Below are 21,513 nucleotides of genomic sequence, written 5' to 3' on the forward strand. Positions count from 1 at the left end.
AAACCTGCACAGAAAATGAGGTCCCTACTTATAGTTCTTAAGTTACTGGAATCTTTTGCATGTTTGAACTAAGGATTTTTATCTTCATTAAAGTCATTCTTCTTTAATGACTTCATTAAAGTCATTCAAGTACAAGGTACTTGAATTTTGAAACTGAATTTCAGACTGCATTTTCTTTATTTTTTTAAGATTTTTTTTGGGGGGGGCGGAGAGAGAGAGAGAGGAAGAAGGAGTGGGAAAGGGGCAGAGAGAGAGAGGGGGAGAAAGGATTCCAGACAGGCTCTGCACTGTCATCACAGAGCCTGACGCAGGGCTCCAGATCTGTGAGAACATGACAAGAGTGGAAACCATAAGTGGGATGCTTAAACTGACTGAGCTACCCAGGCACCCCTATTTTATTTTATTTATTTTTAAATATTTTAGAGGGAGAGAGAGCATGCAAGTGGGGAAGAGGGGTGGAGGGAGAGAGAGGAAGAATCCCAAGCTCCATGCTCAGCCTGGAGCGACGTGGGGCTCAATCCCACAACCCTGGGATCAAGAGCCATATGTTCAACTGACTGAGCCACCCTGGCACCCAGACTGCATTTTATAGTAGGAATTTACTTCAGTCTATATTTCCATATAAATTTGTAATTACTATAAGGTTTTGAAACCTAAATTTATTCTTCTTCACATAGAACTACTTAGAAGATCTTTATTATGAATGTGCTAAGAAATTATTTTTGTCTCTATGAAGATATGTTTGTATACCTTTCTCCATGTATTTTCTCTTTATTGTGTGCATGGGCTCACATTTGGTAATACAAGTATGTAATTACTTGAGGTATAATTAAAAGTCTTTAGGAGACTGTCTCAAGATCTTTTTTTTCTCCACTAAGAAGGTGAGACATTGGATAGCTGGTACAATTTCCACGATTAAAAATAAATGCCCTTCAGACAAGAATTAGATAAGCAGCTTGTTTCTGCAAAAGCTGAACAGCAGCCAGCTTCACACAAACTCATTTCATAAATATTTCTCTTCCAAAAAAAAAAAAATGAGAAGATGGATGGATTCAAAATTTTCCAGGAAGGTACTGAGGATTCTGCTCAGGATTATCTCAGGGGGAAGCTTCCATCTGTTTGCTCTAATAGCTTAACTTGTTCTCCTCTGCTTCATATTTCTTAAAGAGGACTTTGGAGTTTCTGCATAACATCAAATATTTTTCTCATTTTCCTGTTTTGTTAAAATACACATTTATTTGAAAAGTCATTACCCTGCTCTATTGCTTACATTATTATCTTAGGGCAGAGAAAATATTTTGTCACAAAGATTTTATGGTATCTCTATGGCTATAGAAATATATATGTATCTTTTTAAATGCCTTGATTGATTGATTTTAGATCATCTCAGATTCCATCTGATTTCTCTGCCTCCCTAACAAACCTTCTTCAATCCCTGTATAACTTCCTATTTAATCCCGTTCCCTGGCCCACAAAATATTGTCACCTTTATGTAATGGTCACACACAAACCTAACCATCCCCTAAATGATTTCAATATGAACCATGACCATAAACTAATGTGAGTAATTTTCAAAGTGAACAGGATTTGAAGACAGTTCAGTAAAAGCAACTCCACAAATCTTAGCATTGGAACAAGTGTGTAACTTTTTTCTGCTGAGTCCTTTGAATACATAAATGTTGTAATATTTATTTACAAAGTCATTCACACTGTTTCTATTTTCATTTTGTACTTGGTATTAATATGCTGTATGTGTCTTCTCTTTAGAGTAAAACACTTTCTCATTTTAGTTTTATTTTATTTTATATAATTTATTGTCAAATTGGTTTCCATACAACACCCAGTGCTCATCCCAACAGGTGCCCTCCTCAATGCCCATCACCCACTTTTCCCTCTCCCCTACCCCCCATCAACCCTCAGTTTGTTCTCAGTATTTAAGAGTCTCTTATGGTTTGCCTCCTTCCCTCTCAGTAACTTTTTTTTTTTTTTTATCCCCTTCCCTCCCCCCTGGTCTTTTAAGTTTCTCAGGATCCACATATGAGTGAAAACATATGGTATCTGTCTTTCTCTGCCTGACTTACTTCACTTAGCATAACACGCTCCAGTTCCATCCACGTTGCTACAAACGGCCAGATTTCATTCTTTCTCATTGCCAAGTAGTATTCCATTGCATGTATAAACCACATCTTCTTTTTTAAATTTTTTTTTTAACGTTTATTTATTTTTGAGACAGAGAGAGACAGAGCATGAACAGGGGAGGGGCAGAGAGAGAGGGAGACACAGAATCTGAAACAGGCTCCAGGCTCTGAGCTGTCAGCACAGAGCCCAACACGGGGCTCGAACTCACGGACCGCGAGATCGTGACCTGAGCCAAAGTCGGCCGCCTAACCGACTGAGCCACCCAGGCGCCCCAAACCACATCTTCTTTATCCATTCATCACTTGATAGACATTTAGGTTCTTTCCATAATTTGGCTATTGTTGAAAGTGCTCTATAAACATTGGGGTACATACAAGTGCCCCTATGCATCAGCACTCCTGTATCCCTTGGGTAAATTCCTCGCAGTGCTATTGCTGGGTCATAAGGTAGATTTATTTTTAATTTTTTGAGGAACCTCCACACTGTTTTCCAGAGCAGCTGCAAACACTTTCTCATTTTAATATTCATGTTAACAACTCTCATAACAGAAGTGGGTAGATTTTAATGTTTAGAGGGTTTTTTTCTTTAATACATTCTCAATTTAAATATGAAAGTCATGAGAGTAAATGTCTAAAAGAATTCTTTTAATTTGGGGAATTTCTTGTATTATGTTTGTTTGTAAAGAAACTCTTGAGCACAGTAATCCATGGTTTTAAATTATTTGTTTGGAACTTTAGGGAATTTTCTACTGTTTTAGTCTCCCAATTAAAAAAAAAGAAAAAGTAAGCAAAGTCCATATGAAGGCACTCTCAACATCCCTGTGAAAAGTAATACTTAATAATAATACTTTTCTGATGGGTTCCTGTAATTTTCCATCACAAATTAGTATTCAAGTTCTTTTCAGGCAGACACAACTTTAATGTTCTCTAATACATGCTTGACTTTGGGGTAGGAATGGAAACCAGCCCAAATCACGTTGTACTCTCCCACTTTCTGCTCCAAACATTTTTATATGGGAACATCAGGTTAAAAGAAATCAACCTTAAAAGAGAATGAGGAAGCCCCAGAAAGTCACACCCAGTCTAGCCAGAGGGTATAAATGGAAGATAAGCCAGTCTTACCTGTCTGCCTTGCTGACCAAAGGTATGGCAGTATGTTGGACACTACATTCATATGTAAGAAATAGCCTCCCTGAAGTGTATTGAGAGCATCAAGTTTTTATAGCCCTATAAGGCAGGTAGTATTATATCTCCATATTTTACAGATGAGAAAACTATATTTCAGGTCATTTTTAGCACCAGTTGGGGAATTGGCCAACTGCCTGAGTGAGTCATGGTCCAGATGCTCTATCCTACAGCCATGAGGGCTGAAGATAATTACCCAGTGTTTCTGGCACTCCTTGCTTTAGCTGTGCCCAGCACACACCCTGAATATTTGGTAATAAATGATTTAAAAACACTTCCATATTGTATTGATTATCATTCAAATATCTGTGTTATTGATACTTATTTTCAGTATTTGAATCACCAACTCCCATTTCAGTACTGATTTTCACTTTGGCCATTTGTGCCAATATAAGGAAGCATTGGCATGGATATTGGAAGTAGGCAATTTGCCCACCCAGCAGGACCATGCTCCTCACACAAATGAGCCAAACACTGAAATTCACTATCGCCTCATCCCTTAAACTGAAACTAGAATTGAGGAAAGCTACCACCAGGGGGCAATAAATATCACGTGGTCAGAAAAGGCAACCATGTTTTGTTAAAATGACATTGCACCATCAAGGAATACAATAATTGAACACCAATAGAGGGATCAACATATTTTTAAATGACAAAAATTGAGTTATAATTTGATATTTTAATTAATTATAATTTTATACTTTTTATAATTTGATATTTTAAACTAATATTTTTATTAATATTAATTTAAATTAGCTTATTCTAACTCTGTTCTTATCCACTGTCTGAAACAGAAATTTGGATATTCATCCTAAGTCCACATGCTGAAGGAATCAGGTTCTTCCTAGAGAGGCTATATATTTTGTTACTTCAAATGAGTTTGGCATCTGCTCATTCTTGTAATTGCAGGTAAAAGCAAGAATTGTTCAGTGGCCATGAGAAACTTGCTTAGATGGCGTTTCCCAACTTCTTACTTATCTTGTTCTCTCTCTAGCAGGTGGAAGAAACTGCTGGAGGGAACAAGAAAGACTGCATCCTCTTCCTTTTTTGCCTTCTCACTCTTCTGTGAGGTCATTCATAATCAGAACAGGCAGAGGGAGCAAGTGATGGTCTCCAAGGTTAAGGATGCCTTGGCTGTGATGATATTTCTCATTCCAGACACCAGACTGTTCTCATTGTTCAAGGTCAAACTTTCAGGTATTATAGAGAGATAGTTTGGGGTGGCAGACAGAACCCTAGTTTTTAATAAGAAATTATTGATTTATTACTCTAGTGCTCACTGAATATCCATTACTATTTACTGTAGTTTGAGGCTCAATTTTCTTGACTATAAGAGGGTAATAATACTATTTGCTCTTACAACTTCCCCCATGTTATTGTAAAGAATCAAAACCATACATGTGATGAAAACAAAGTTTAGAACACTATATACTACAAGGAAAGTATTACAATTTTGAAAATGCCTGAGAGGCAAACTGACCAAAGATTGTCATTTTTATAATCTTGAGGGTTTAGTAATTAGGATGCAGATAAATGAGATCCTTACAGTAAAAAAGACATTTAGGTAAGAATTAGTCTTAAAGGGCGCCTGGGTGGTTCAGTCGGTTGGGCGTCCAACTTTGGCTTGGGTCATGACCTTGTGATCCATGAGTTCGAGCCCATGTCGGGCTCTGTGCTGATGGCTCAGAGTTTGGAGCCTGCTTTGGATTCTGTGACCCTGCCTCTCTCTGCCCCTTCCCCACTCATTCTCTGTCTCCCTCTGTCTCTCAAAAATAAATAAATGTTAAAAAAAAAAAAAAAAAAAAAAAGAGGGGCGCCTGGGTGGCTCAGTCGGTTGAGCATCCAACTTCGGCTCAGGTCATGATCTCGCGGTCTGTGAGTTCGAGCCCCGCATTGGGCTCTGTGCCGACAGCTCAGAGCCTGGAGCCTGCTTCAGATTCTTTGTCTCCCTCTCTCTCTGACCCTCCCCCATTCATGCTCTGTCTCTCTCTGTCTCAAAAATAAATAAATGTTAAAAAAAAAAAAAAAAGAATTAGTGAGTCATTGGGGAAGATGGTGCAGAAATCTGTCTCCCTACCTAGAAAACAACTGCACTTGCAGAATCCGTCTAATGTAACTATTTTGAAATTATAAAGTCTATTGAAGGCTTAAAGCTTCCAGGGGAAGGCTCACTTAGTAAATTGTGGTTAATATTGAACAAGATCAGCTCTTAGCACAGTAGCACTTCCCATCCCCCACTCCTCAGACCTGTGGCAGACAGCTGTATACATGTTCTAGAAGAGCATGCATGTAGCTTGCCAGAACCAGGGTGGGGGAAAAAAAAAAAGACATGTTCTCCAAATATCCGGGATCTGTTCTCTGATTGCTGTTTCTGACCTTAGAGGCACAGGCAAAGAGGCAGTGATCATTGTTGTTACACCTCTCCCATTTTTGCAAGACTCTCTCCCTTCAGCCAAAGGGGCTTCTGGGGACTTAAAGAACTGGAAAGCTTTCTTCCCCTTTATTTTTTTCCTTTTCCCTTTTGGAAGCCATACACTAAAGACTAGGATATTCAAAAGCAATCACATATACAGGAGAAACTGAAAAGTCACCACACACACCCATGCAAGGCACAGGCTCAGAAAAGACCTGAAAAGACCTTAAATCTACACTTTAAACTGATTCTCAGCATAGAGACAGCCTACAGCAAGCTAAAATAGCAAACCTTGGGGAATGAGGGGAGAATCTTACTTTTCAGAGTTACCAAATTATTAGATTCAAATGTCCATTTTTGAACACAAAAATCATAAGGTATACAAACATACAGGAAACTGTGGCCCATTCAAAGGAAAAATTAAACCAACAGAAACCATCCCAGAAAAAGAACAGATGATGGATCTACTAGACAAAGACTTTAAAACAACTGTCTTAAAGATGCTCAAAGAACTAAAGGAAGGTGTGGAAAATATTAAGAAAATTATATATGATAAAATGGAAATATCAATAAAGAGATAGAAAAGCTAAAGGAAACAAAAAAGAAATACTGGAACTGAAAAGTACAATAACTGAAATGAAAAATTCACTAGAGAGATTCAAAGGCATTTCTGCGCAAGCAGAAGAATCTGTAAACTTGAAGATAGGACAATGGAAATTATTGAGCCTCAGGTACATAAAGAAAAAAGAGTGAATAAAAGTGGACAGACTGTAAGGGACCCATGAGATACCATCAAGCAGACCAACATACAGATAGTGGAAGTTCCAGAAGGAGTGGAGAGAGAGAAAAGGGCAGAGACAATACCTGAAGAGACAGTGCCCCAAAACTTCCCAAATTTGATGAAAGACATGAACATAAACATCCATGAAGCCCCAAGACCCAAGTAGGAAGAATTCAAAGAGATGCACACTGAGACACATTATAATCAAATTATCCAAAGCCAAAGACAGAGGGATTTTTAAGAGCAGCAAGAAAGAAACAACTTATCAGAAACTATGGAGACCAGAAGATAGTAGGCTGATATCTTCAAAGTGCTAAAGGCAAAAAAAAAAAAAAAAAAAAAAAAATCCCTGTCAACCAAGAATACTGCATCTGGCAAAATTCCTTCAAAAGTGAGGGAGACAGGAGCACCTGGGTGGCTAAGTTGGTTGAATGTCTAACTTCGGCTCAGGTCATCATTTCCCAGTTCATGAGTTTGAGTCCCACATTGGGTTTGCTGCTGTCAGAAAAGAGCCTGCTTTGGATCCTCTGTCCCCCTCTCTCTCCCCCTCTCCCACTTGTGCTCTCTCAAAAATAAATAAACATAAAAAAAAGTGAGGGAGACAAAATGGATGACAAACCTAAATGTAAGACAGGAAACCATCAAAATCCTAGAGGAGAATACAGGTAGCAACCTCTTTGACCATGGCCACAGCAACTCCTTACTAGACTTGTCTCTGGGAGCAAGGGAAATAAAAGCAAAAATGAACTCCTGGGACCTCATCAAGATAAAAACTTCTGCACAGTAAAGGAAATAATCAACAAAACTATAAGGCAATGGACCAAATGGGAGAAGATATTAGCAAATGACACATTGGATGAAGGGTTAGTATCCAAAATCTATGAAGAAATTATCAAACTCAACACCCAAAAACCAAATAATCCAATGTAGAAATGGGCAGAATAAATGAATAGACACTTTTCCAAATAAGACATCCACATGGCTAACAGGCACATGAAAAGATGCTCAACATCACTTATCATCAGGGCAATACAAATCAAAACCACAATAAGATACCACCTCACACCTGTCAGAATGGCTAAAATTAACAACTCAGGAAACAACAGATGTTGGCAAGGATGCAAAGAAAGGGGAACCCTTTTGCACTATTGGGCTTGCAAACTGGTACAGCCACTCTGGAAAACAGTATGGAGGTTCCTCAAAAAATTAAAAATAGAACTACCCTATGACCCAGCAATTGCACTACTAGGTATTTATCCAAAGGATAAAAAAATGCTGATTTGAAAGTATACACCCACCCCAATGTTTACAGAAGCATTATCAACAATAGCCAAATTATGGAAAGAGCCCAAATGTCCATTGACTGATGATGAACGGATAAAGAAGATGTGGTATATACACACACACGATGGAAACCTACTTGGCAAACAAAAAGAATGAAATCTTGCCATTTGCAACAACAAGGATGGAACTAGAGTGTATTATGCTAAGTGAATTAAGTCAGGCAGAGAAAGAGAAATACCATATGATTTCACTCATATGTGGAATTTGAGAAACACAACAGATGGACATGGGGAAGGGAAGAAAAATAACATAAAAACGGACAGGGAGGCAAACCATAAGAGACTCTTAAATACAGAGAACAAACTGAGGTTGTTGGACAGGTAGTGGGTGGGGGAATGGGCTAAATGGGTGATGGGCTTAATTAAGGAGGGCACTTGTTGGGATAAGCACTGGGTGTTATATGTAAGTGATGAAGCACTAAATTTTACTCCTGAAACCAATACTACACCATATGTTTACTAACTTGAACTTAAAGTTTAAAAAAAAAGTGAGGGAAAAATTAAGACATTCCTAGATAAACAAAAGCTGAAGGGGTTCATGACCACTGCTTGTCCTGCAAGAAATGCTCTAGGGAATCCTTCAGGTTGAAATGAATGAACACTACATGGTAACTTAAAGCCATATGAAGAAATAAAGATCTCAATAAAGGCAAATACATGGGCAAATCTAAAATCTAGTGTTATTGTTGCAATGATTTGTAACTCCACTTTTTTCTACATTATTTAAGAGATCAACACACTTTTAAAAATTATTAGCTTATGTTTTAAAAACACAATGTATAAAGGTATGATTTTGTGACATTAACAACTGAAAGGAGTAGGGATGGAGATATAAAGAGTTACCGTGTGCTACTGAAGTTAAGCTGGCAAAAATCCATATTAGAATGTTATAACTTTAGACTATTAAAGGTAATCCCCATGGTTATGACAAATAAACTGATATAGAATATATACAAAAGGAAATGAGGAAGGAATTTAAACATTTCACTACAAAAAATCAACTGAACACAAAAGACAGTAATGCAGGAAATGAGGCACAAAAAAGCTATAAAGCATATGGAAAGCAAGGAGTAAAATGACACAGGTAAGCCCCTTATCAGTCAACCTTAAAGCATGGATGAAACTTGCAGACACTATGCTAAGTGAAATAAACCAGTCATAAAAGGACATTGTATAATTACTGTGTTCATTTCTTCATGTGCTTGCCGATGTTTCTACCTCCATACAGTGTGAGCTGTATAAGAGTGGCTTACGGTGTGAGCTCTATAAGACTGTGATCTTTCTGTTTTGTTGACAGCTGTTTCTGTACCACATAGAACATAGCGGCATATGATAGGGATTAAAAAATTATTTGTTGAATGAATAAATGAAAACAAAATTTGATTCTGTTTTCAAGATGTAGTATCTTTTGACTTCATCCACAATTTAAAGACCTAATGACTGACCTGTCACCTTGTTCTGTTATTCTTGGTTTATGGTAAAAAAAAAAAAAAAAAGTGTTTTATATTAAATGCCCTATTTTGGGCCCTCATTTACAGCCCCAGCCTCCATATAACATTTTTTAAGTTGGCTTCACACCTTGTGTGGAGCCCAGTGTGGGGTGTTAACTCAGGATCCTGGGATCAAGACCTCAGCTGAGATCAAGAGTCAGATGCTTAACTGACAAAGCCACCTAGGTGCCCCATAATATAATAACATTTCTAATCAATTACCTCCTCTTCCAACATATTATTTTCAAACCTATAAAATACTCAAAAGAAAAATACAAAAAGTATCCATATATTTTTCACAGACTTAACACTTTTTAACATTTTGTCACATTTGCAATCTCTCCCTCTTTCTACACACACACACACACACTCCTCAATAAATTATTAAGTGATAACTATAAGTTGGTAATTTTCTTTTTTCTATCATTCCTTCCATATTTAATATCTGGCATTAGTCATAACCAACAGCTTCTTGACAATGGATCATATGGAAGAAGTAGACTCAGAAAAAACATATTTTGGTGGTCCTGATACACTTTTGAATCAACCCCATTAGTACAGTCCCCAAACAGAGAAAGTGTGTGGAGCTCAAAAGCTCTGAAAACTGTAATTTACCACTATCAGAAAAAATGAAATTCTGGAATATTCATTTTTCTTCTTTCACTATAACAGTGTAAAAGTGTCCCTGTATTATTCCGTTGTTTTTCTATTGGACCATCTAATCTGCAGACATTTTAAGTTATTTTGCTATTAACATTAAAATAAAAAGGAACTAAATTGATATATGTTTGAGGTATGAGAAACATTTTGAAATTGCAAGAAAGCTCATTTTGAATGTACATAACATTTTCAAATGGCCCCAGAGAACTGAAGAGGAAAATTCAGAGCCAACATTTCATTATTGACACTAATTCTGGGAGGCACTAATGCGTTACTTCCAGAATGCAGTCTAGATAGTCCCAACATAATTTCTTGTGTTTAAATATATTAAGTGGAATTTTCCCCCCAGCAAGTTTGAGTAACTAGTTAATTTTTGCACAGGTTAGTATTAGAACTAGTTTGATGGAGAAAGCTGTCTGGAAGAGGAGTCAAGAAGAGTCAATCTGGAATTTGAATCCTCACATGTAATCTACTAGACTAATATAGAAATTGCTTATTTTCAGGGTTTTAATATTAAATTTACCACTAGTCAAATTATGTAAACTTGGCTTGCTTAATAGTGAGATAATATTTAGTTCTAAAATGTATTCATTCATTCATTCATTCATTCATTCATCAAACATTAGCATTTCCTTTACATGTCAGATATTGGGAATCCCTGGGTGAATACTACAGTTCCTGCCATCAAGTGTCATCAGTCTCTTTTGACTCTATGTAAGTATCTCTCTAAGGAAGCTAAGGAAGCAGGATGGGGTGGAGGTAAGTACAGGAAAGGATTAAAGGGGGGCAGACAAGAATACTAAGGGGTCAACAAAGAGTCAAGGTAAATATAAAGATTAACAGAAAATGAAGATGGACCTCAGAGGTGAGAAGTCTTGAACTATGAGATATAAGTATGGCTTGCCACAGACAGCACTTTAGTCTGGGCATTATGCAGATGCTTGATGGAGAAGCCAGGTGAACTGAAATCCAGACTCAGTTTCACTTGCCAAACCTCACACTCTGTGAGGCATTAGAATTGGGGGGAGGATTTGATCTGCTAAAAACAGGCAACTTTTTTCCAATTCACAAAAAGACACTACGTAGGCTATTCATGTACTTGGATCTAAAGTTGCGCCTTTAACACTAAGAATATTTTTTGAGGGAGGTTGGGAGAGGCAGAGAGAGAGAGGAAGAGAGAGAATCCCAAGAAGGCTCCACACCCAGCACAGAGCATGAGGAGGGGCTTGATTTTACGACTGTGAGATCAAGACCTGAGCCAAAATCAAGAGTTGGATGCTCAACCAATGGAGGCACCCAGGCGCCCCTAAAACTAAAAATATTAAAGAGAATGACAGTGGTGCTGATAATCTATACTCAGTCAAAGGTCTGCTTAGCAATTTTCTCACAAGTACAGGATTTAGGAGTATATTTTCAAGACTTGTAGGTGTATATCTTGGGCTTATAATGAGCTATAGCAATAGATTTTTTTAACATGGAGCGTAAGTTCTTCATCCACTTTAAGAGTATACTTTAAGAATATTTGAGGGGTGCCTGGGTGGCTCAGTTGGTTAAGCGTCCGACTTCAGCTCAGGTCATGATCTCACAGTCTGTGAGTTCGAGCCCCGCGTCAGGCTCTGTGCTGACAGCTCAGAGCCTGGAGCCTGCCTCGGATTCTGTGTCTCCCTCTCTCTTTGCCCCTTCCCTGCTCATGCTTTGTCTCTCTCTGCCTCAAAGATAAATAAAAACATTAAAAAATTTTTAAAAAAAAGAATATTTGAGATGTAATATGTTAAATAAAACAAAATACTCATGTCTTGGTTACCTTTGTAGTATGACATATTAAGAATCATCTTGTTGAGGCACCTGGGTGGCTCATTTGGTTAAGTGCCTGCCTCTTGATTTCAGCTCAGGTAATGATCCCAGGGGCATGGGATTGAGCCCAGCATCGAGCTCGGTGCTGAACGTAGAGCCTGCTTGGGATTCTCTCTTCCTCTCTCTCTCTCCCTCTCTTTCTCTCTCTCTCCCCTGCCCCTCTCCCCTACATGTGCTCTCCCTCTCTCTCTCTCTCTCTCTCAAAAAAAGTCATTTTGTTATTATTACTACTATCTATGACTTGAGAAAAATACCAAGTTCCAGTGTAAACCATGGTCATTTATTATTTGAACAAGGTTATTTTCATTTACATGGTTTCATATTTTAAAATTTGTGGTTCTATATAAAATAAGAGAAAGTGGGCTAATATTTTTAATATTAATATTAATGTGGAGCTTAAGGTCCATTTTTATCCAATTTAAGTTTCCTCTGAAATACCTGGAAGCACTCCTCACACTTAAAGAAAACAGCTTGCACCTTCATGTTCACAAAAACTGTACTGTGAAACTAAAACACAAAACAAAGCGTTGTGTGGCCGTGTATTTTATTGAACCTAGAATCTAATAGCTGTTTGGCAAGTCAATCTAAGACATAATATTTTTGATTCCTTAAGTGTCAAAATGTATTAAGTGTTCACTGTACAAAGCATTGTGGAATTAAGCAGATAACAGAAAATATACTGTTTCTGCCTTCAAAGGGATAAGGTTATTTTGGCATTGAAATATTTCTTTTCAGAAAGCTGATAGCAGCGGCAATGTGGGTAGAATATGGGCAAGATCGGTAGGTGTCTTCTCCTGTTTGGATCTCTCTTTGAGGCACCTGTTAGCTCTCCTGGTCTCTTAGAGTCGCCTGTAGCTCACCTCTGGAAATTCTTCCCTTTCCAATTCCTTCTTTTATTATGCCCATATCAAAATTACTTGCTTATAATCTATTTTCTTAGGGATTAATTGCCACAGTGACCGCTAACTAATCTGATAAACTAATCCATGCTAAGGTATGTTCTAGTTTTATCCCTTTGAGTAACATATTTATGTTTTACTCTCTTTTTAGAGACATACCTTAATGCATTAAAGTGATTCTACTGATAGGGATTTCTACATGAGTGATGGATCTTTTAGTGTCCCTTAAATTAACCTTTTGAGGGGCTGCCAACATTGTTTCCCTGTCCTGAGGGTGGAGGAGGAAAAAAAAATGGGCTAAGTCTTTGCATTGCCTGGAAGAGTTCTTAATTACATGCTTACCAAAATCCATGAGGGGGCAGGTGGTTTCTTCTCCACCTTGTAGGATCCTCTGTTTCAACAAGCCCAGCCCAGTTTTCCACAATTCTTATTGGAAGAAAATGTATTTTTCAAAATAAGTGTGCAAACAGCATTCTGGGCAGAACAGTTCTTTGTATTACAGGATAGTATTGTACATGGCAGGAAATTTTAGCATCCCTGGTCCCAACCCACTAGACTCCAGTAGCATCTCCCCTGCTACCCCACCTGCCCAGTCACTATGACAACCAATATACCACCCCCACATTTCCAAATGTGTGGTGATGATTATTAGGCAACCCTTTTAGAGCCAGTTAGAACCTTCTCTGTAGGAAGCACAACATACCCCATTAGCCACATCCTCAAAGGAAGTGAGTAGTGGTCAACCTCTAGTGACCATGTCTCTGTTCAGGAATACTGTGTACGACTGGGGAAAAGGCAGACATAAACTTTCCCCTCAACATTTTTCCAGTCAACTATTTTACCCTAAATCAGGTATTCAGACTAAAAGGATGGGAAATTCTTCTAAAAGTAAAGGCTTTCTTCAGATGGCAGCTTAATAAGGAATCGTTTGGTGGTTTGACATTGATCTTTCCAATATTGTGACAGTATCCCTGAAAGAAACTATTCCTTTTGGGAGTAACATAACTTCAGAATTTCATATTACTATATTTGGAGTCACATTTGGTCTCATTCAAAAGATCATTAAAATTTTTTTTTTAATGTTCATATATTTTTGAGAGAGAGAGACAGAAAGACAGAGTGCAAGTGAGGGAGGGGCAGAGAGAGGGAAACACAGAATCTGAAGCAGGCCCCAGACTCTGAGCTGTCAGCACAGAGCCTGACACTAGACTTGAACTCATTGACCACGAGATCATGACTTGAGCCAAGGTCAGATGCTTAACTGACTGAGCCACTCAGGTGTCCCTCAAAGATCATTTTTTAAAGAATCAGTACATAAGTAAAAATGGGGACAGAAGTCCCATGTCTCAAATGCTGTGGTAACACACTAAAACATTGATTTTTTAAAAATTGTTCACTTGACACAATTTTCAGTAAGTCAATTTGTATTAATTTTATTAATTTTTCATAGTCTTATGATTAAATGGCTTAAAGATAAAGGTAAAAATAAGAACTATGTAACATCAAAGCAAAATGCATTTCTAGTTTATGGTGAGTAGATCAAAGTTTCAGGGACCATAAAGAGTTTCATTGGGGGAGTAAAGTCCTTTTGTTTTCTTTTAGATAAGATATATGCATAAAGGGCTCATGAATGATAATAGTGCTGTTGTATTAAATAATGCTCAAAGAACATGACTGACAAAATTATGTTAAAATAAATTTTAAAACAATTTATTTAAAATAAAATTATGTGGGGGTGTCTGGGTGGCTCAGTTGGTTAAGCATCCGACTCTTGGTTTTGGCTCAGGTCATGATCTTGCAGTTCATGAGTTTGAGGCCCACGTTGAGCTCCGAGCAGGCAGTATTAAGCTTGCTTGGGATTCTCTCTCTCTCTCTCTTTCTCTCTCTCTCTTTCTCTCTCTCTCTCTCTCTCTGCCCCTACCCCGCTTGTGCTCTCTCTTCTATCTCTCTCAAAATAAATACATTTTTAAAAAAATAAATAAAAGAAAATTACGTGGGAAATAAATTTTGAAATAATTTGTTTAAAAGTCTGTGGTAACTTTAAGAGGATGGCAGGTAGGGAACATGACTTTTGAAAATATGAATGTGTTCTTGCAATGTTAATGGTTATCCCCAAAGTAAGGGTTAAGATGGGCTTCTGTTTTAAAAAAAAAAATTAGGAGCGCCTGGGTGGCTCAGTCGTTATGTGTCTGACATCGGCTCAGGTCATGATCTCACGGTTTGTGGGTTTCAAGCCCCGTGTCAAGCCCTGTGCTGACAGCTCAGAGCCTGGAGCCGGCTTTGGATTCTGTGTCTCCCTCTCTCTGCCCCTTCCCTGCTTGCTCTCTGTCTCTCTCTCTCTCTCTTGAAAATAAAGATACATTAAAAAAATTTTTTTTAAATAATAAAATTTTTTTTAGGTTTATTTATTTACTTTGAGAGACGCAGAGACAGCACGAGTGGGAGAGGGTCAGAGAGAAAGGGAGAGAGAGAGAATCCCAAGCAGGCTCCACACTGTCAGCACAGAGCCCAACGCAGGGCTCAAACCCATGAAACCATGAGATCACGACCTGAGCCAAAACCGAGTCAGACACCTTACCGACTGAGCCACCCAGGTGCCCAGAGATGGGTTTCTATTATAAATATTTGTACACTTGGTACAAAATGATGCTGATGTGGTGCTATATGGGTGGTTAAACTATTGGTTATGTTGATAAGAAAGCCAATTATATTTCTTCACTAATGGTCTATGTGTTGGTCAGATGCCAACTTAGGAAAATGGTCACTCTGCTCTGAGTTCCAGCAATGCAGGGGCCATGTTAATCCCACTCCATCTCTAGTGACTGGGCACAGTTCCTAGCACACAGAAGGCCCTCATAAGAGCAGAGGAGTTGAAAAACATTTACTCATTTTTTTCTAGTGTAACAGGCACAGCCCTTGATGATTCTCTCCCTGAACCACTTTCAATACAACAACTTCTGACGGCTAATAACAACTCTCAACTCTATGCGTTTACTGTGTACCTGGCAATGATACCACTATTTCATTTAATTATTAAACCAATTTCATGGCACAGGCATTATTGCCAACATTTTCAGATAAAAAGCTGAATCTTAGGTCAGTGATTTGCTTGGGATTACGTGGCACCAAAATGCAAATCCAGGTCTCCAAGGCCTGGGTCTATTTATTGAGTGCCTGTTGTGAGTGAGCCACTGTGGTAGGAGATAGATTTCATAAGATAAGCCTCTGCCCTCTGGTGAGGAAGAGGGTCATGTAAACAGGTCATTCCATTCACTATTAAAAGGGCTGAAATAGAGAAAGTTATAAGGCAGCAGCTAGTAAAATTTAAGGAGAGAGGAGTAATTACTTGAATTTAGAGATGTTGCTAATCACACAATGATAGAATAATAGGATTTTTATGTTGGCTCTCCAATTCCCAGAGGCAAGCAAGTCATGGAAGATGAGCAAAACTATCACATCTGGATGTCGAACAATTCTGTCCCCAGGTCCAATTTGTCTTCAGGCAGCTCTGCACAGTGAGCCCACCATTGTATAATGAACAGTTTTGCTGTGCCTATACCACACTTACCTCAAACGCCCCAGTGCAGTTCTGACAGCTCACACCACCCCCAGCAACTTGGAAAGCTTCTCCCTGTTACTTCTGAGAGTCGCCGAAGGGGCGCCTCACATGTAGAGACAAATCAAGCCGTTCTTCTCCTCGGGTTACCTCTTGCCAACGTCCACTGCAACTAAAGCTTCCTAAAGAAACCTGCTGCCGCCTCTGCTAAGAAGGCCGCCTCTGCTAAGGACTGTTAAGCAGTCCGGGACCCATGACCCACTCACCCCTAATTCTGCCTTTACCCAGCAAAGCCATGAGAGGTGGGGGAAGCCCCCCTCTGCATTCCACTGGCCTCCAAGACCTCCTGTCTCTCACTGTAGAATTAGCACCTCTTGTCTCTCACAGAATTTCTTCCCATCTTTATCACCTTTAAGCAAAAACTTATCTCAACAGGAAGAAAAAGCAGCAGTTTTCTGTGTGTTTCCTATCCTGTTTATAGACTTCCAAGCAAAATGTTTTCTTTCCCTACTACTGACATACAAGCAAACACACATATACATACACGCACTCACACAGGGAGCCTGGAGATAGAAATCTACACAATTGGCCATTTCCCTTACCAGACCGGAATGCTTAATGCCTTATATTTGTGTCATTAAAAGAAACCACTCAGGGTTTTTTTCCCCCCCAAAAGGAAAAAACAGTTTACATTAAATATAAATGAATATTTACTTGTAGAGACCCAAAAACACACAAAAAAGTTCACAAATTTTAAATTTCAGTCTCAGCCAAGACACCCTATTACATATAAGTGAATAATCGAGAGTCAGGAATATTAAGTTTGGTGGTTAAAATCATCCAGGTAATGGCAGAGCCAGGGTTAGGATTTAGGTTTTTCAATCCCCAGTCCAGTGCTCTTTCTCTTGGGCGTGGGGGGGGGGGGGGGAGGGAGGAGGAGGTTAAAAGAGGTGTAGTTTGATACTTTTTCCTCTCTGGAAGAAAGAAGAATGGGTTTCTCTGTTCTCCCTCAGCTAGTTTTTGGTCAGTTTTTGGTCATCTGCTAGGTATGTGTCATTTCTGGCTCTTGCATTTTCAACACAGCCGACTCTTGTGTACTGAGCTCTGAGCCTCCGTGGTTTTATGGAATGTTCAACATAAGCCTCCTCCAAAGGGAGACTTGTGCAGAACTCCTCATTCTAAAAATATGCTGTTTGGGTTGAAATGGTTAAATTACTAAGGCTCCTTTTATTGGAGCTTGAATTGTGCCTACATTCCTTTTCACTGTTTTCCTTTTCAAATTGAGTCTTATAATCTACCTTTCCACCTCTATGTTTTTATTCTTTTGAACAAACTGAGCATGATATGCTCCACACAGCCTAGAAGCAGTTACTTATGTGTCCTAATAAATCAGTTTCTCCGATTGTCATTAATATTCAAACATTTTCCCTTAGTGTGGTTGCCTAGACATGCTGCCACAGGGCCTGGAACATATTTCACCAGTAACTAGATGTAGTATTAATTTTCTGTTCTGCCTCCCTCTCCCTGGTCCAGGGAATGGCTAGCTCCTTTTCTTCATCTTCATCAGAAAGTAGAAAACTATGCGCATCTGCCACATTCATAATGCTTTTGGCTTCTTTAAGTGTGATGGGGGGGGAGTGTTGGGGGTAGATTTGTAGCAGCTGTTTTACCACATTCCTGTGAAAATGCCTGTAGGCATAGACTGTTCCACTCAAAGCCACAAAAAGACCTCTCTGGCCCTGGTAAATCTGCCTTGGCAGATCTGTCAGAATGCAGGGTCCCAGACTCTAGTCTGCATAAGAAATACCTAAGGGTGCAGATTGCTGGAATACACCGTCAGACCCTAGGACTCTGTCCATCTAGGGTAGAGCTGAGGACCCTTTAGCAACATCCTGGTGATTCTGATGCAGGCTGTCTACAGAGCATTCTCTGGGTTTTAGAATTGGGGTCATTTCTTTAAAAATTTTTTTCTTAAAATTGTGGCTGGATGGCCAGTTTTGAGGAATGTTATAGAGGGGATTAACAAACAGATGGGGGAGTGGGCCAGATTTCTCAAATCCCTCCCTTCCCATCTCTCTGATTCTATGATTCTGCATTTTTTGGATTGTATATAATACATCTGAATCCATGGAATTTAAGCTCAGTTTGGAGAGATTTCTTGGCATCTTTTTCTCCCTACCGAAGCTCCTGCAAAATGAAGGGTTATGCTAAAATGTAGAAAATATGTGTGTAGACGCTTTGGGAACTTCCTGGACTTATTCTTTAGTAAATAAATAAAACCACAGTCCACAGTCTATGGTCCCTCCCCGTTCATACCTTCTGGGCACAGTTTGCTTGGTTTTACAAGATTAGGACTGAAGTGGGGGGTAGTTTCTGTGAATAGGAGCAGAAGAGGAATATGCCCTGAGAATTGAGGTAAACCTTACATCCTGAAGGGGATGGTCTGGAACATCAGGACACAGCAGGGCTCACTTACGGGTGGGGCAGACAGACCTTCTGTGATATGATTTAGAAGAGACAAGGGCACTTTTGTATGAAATTTCTTTAGAAGGGGTTTTGGTGCCGAGGAGGACTGCCAAAACCTCACACTCTGTAAAGATAAAACTTAAAGATATATACCTGGAAGATGATTTCTTAAATTCACTCTATTATATATAAAGGATTTCAATGATTGTTTCCAGAAAGCTGTTTTTAATGTGCAGGGGGAAACTACCATAGAAAGTTGGAGTGAGGGGAGAAAATAATGGAAATGAGGAAGACACCGTAAAAATAGACAGTTGGCACCATGACTGTTCTTACTCTGTTGATTTTATTCAGTATGCAAGACACACCATAAAATCCTGGAGAAAAAGACCTGACCTTGTGGCAACCTCAGCTAATGAAAGAATAGAAATTCTATGTAAATTTGAAGACAGAGGGCCCTGACAAAGCAAATGCCACTGTGTTCTCATACATTAGAGGGAGGGCCTCCGGTTCTCACTCAGAGGCAGCCTCAGGTCTGGCTATTAAATGGTAATATACATTTAAATATCAACCTGGAATCTCTTCAAGAAATTCCCTATGAGCTGCCTTCCACATTAGGGGTTTCCAAACAGGGATAGTATAAGGGATGATGTAAAACCAGGATAGAGAGAGGAATCTTGAAGAAAAATCAAAGCCAGATAGGAAGGAAGACTCAAAGCAGACAAGAAACTTCTAGATCAGACAATCTAGACAGACAATCTAGACAGACTACAAAAGCCAGATAACGCAGAAGGGATGATACCTAGCACAGTGCTTGGCACTTAGGGACATTTCATAAATTGTCATGGAAGGACGGGAAGGAGGACAGGGCTTCCTGGTAAAACTTTCTAAGTTATCAGAAGAGGCTGTGGGCTACAAAGTGTGTTGTTATGACTAAAAGGCAACTGGGTCTAAATCTAGAATCCAAACAGCAAAGGGCATTAGTACTTCCTTTCAGAGACCTATGCAGAAGCACAACTCAGGAAAGCAAAGCAAGTGGCTTAGCCCATTGGTAAATGATCCAAAGGCAATGTGACACAGACTAGAAACAAGGTTCAACGACGTACCTGGTAGGGACATTTCTGCTGAGAGCTCAGGAGAAGTGCCTTGAGGCAGTACTTGTGGTTTATCTCTTCTTTCATAGTTAGTGGCCCCTGCACTTCCTTTTTCTCAAATCCCTCTTTCTACATAAAGTTTAATTTTGCTCTAGAACATTTGTGAATGTTGAAATCAGTGAACAGGGTGAAAGAAAGGAAGTGAATTAAAGAGGAAGTAGGAAGAGGCCAGGTCCTTGATGGAGGCATTTTCTTTTTCTTGGTTCCTGCATGTGGCTCAAGGAAGACCCCCAAAATTTGACATCAGGTTGGCTAGAGTAATGTTATCCAGTTGTCCCTGGGTGGTAGTGGGGGTGGGGGTGGTTCTTTCAGTATATCTTCTGGTGGACTTTATTGGTTAGTAAATCTTGAACTCCAGCAGCAAATATTTCCTGTATGCTTTCTCCATGCCAGACTCTGGCCATGAGAGAAGTACCCACACTATTCTGCCCTTAGAAACCTATAGTCTGGTAGGGGAGAAATAGTCATACATTTTCATTTGCTTGAAAGAAAAGAACAGGGTGCCATGAGAGTTCTTAGCAAGGAAACATATGTGAAGAGGTGACATTTAAGCTGAGACCTGAAGAGTAAGATTTCATCAGTAATAAAGAGAAAAGGTGAGGGTTTCAGGCAGAGGGAACAGCATGTGCAGAAGCAGTGACAGTTTCCAAATCACAATATAGAAGGGCCTTAGAGGCAGCAATTCGAATGATGGGCTAGAAGCTATTTTCACATAGCATTTTACATAAGATTTATAAAATATCAATTGTGGATATCAAAGGAAAGATGGGCTTGATATATATTATAAGAGATACAGCACCCCAAATCTCCTTTGTGCTACTACTATGCAGGAGACATGAGATAGGTCAGGCCTGTTTGAAGACCCAAAAGAAGGCAATTGTGGCCAAAGCATAAACCTCAGTGAGAGACTGGCTGAAGATGAAGCCACAATTCAGGTAGAGCCGAGGAGCCTTACTGGGCAGGTTACAAATTGTTAATTTTATCTTAAGTGTAATGGGGAGCCATTAAGGGTTTTAAGCTGGAGAGTAACATGATCTGATTTTACAGTTTAAGATCACTTGAGCTTCTTGATAGAAATGAATTGCAAGGGACAGAAGCTAATTGCAATGGTCCTGTCCCTGAGCAATACATATGTATTCCTCGTTTAATTCTCACAACAGCCCCCCAAAATGGGGGAACTGATGCCCTCTGAGGTAATATAAACTGCCCAGCATAACACTAGGAGAAGAAAAAAAATGTATACAATTTGTTTTATTATTGTGCACTTAATGCATGGGACATACCAATAAAATCTCAATGATTGTTTTGTCATAAAATTCTGTCAGAAGGTGATGGTCATATCCAGAATGCAGTGATCCCAAAAGGGTTTATATGTGTTTTTGCAGCAAGGAAGTTCCTGACCCCGGCTGCTCATCCAAGAGATAGTAGATACAGCCATGTATGATTAAAGCTATTATAGGATTTTGCTCTTAAAAACCTTTCTTATCATTGTTAAATGTGCAAAAGACCTCTTGTCACTGTTTGGACCTTTTTGTCAGGTTGTTTTCCAGGAAGTGGTTGCTAGGAATGAAAGAGTT

This window comes from Panthera tigris, chromosome C1, assembly GCF_018350195.1.
Source record: "Panthera tigris isolate Pti1 chromosome C1, P.tigris_Pti1_mat1.1, whole genome shotgun sequence".
Classification (NCBI taxonomy): domain Eukaryota; kingdom Metazoa; phylum Chordata; class Mammalia; order Carnivora; family Felidae; genus Panthera; species Panthera tigris.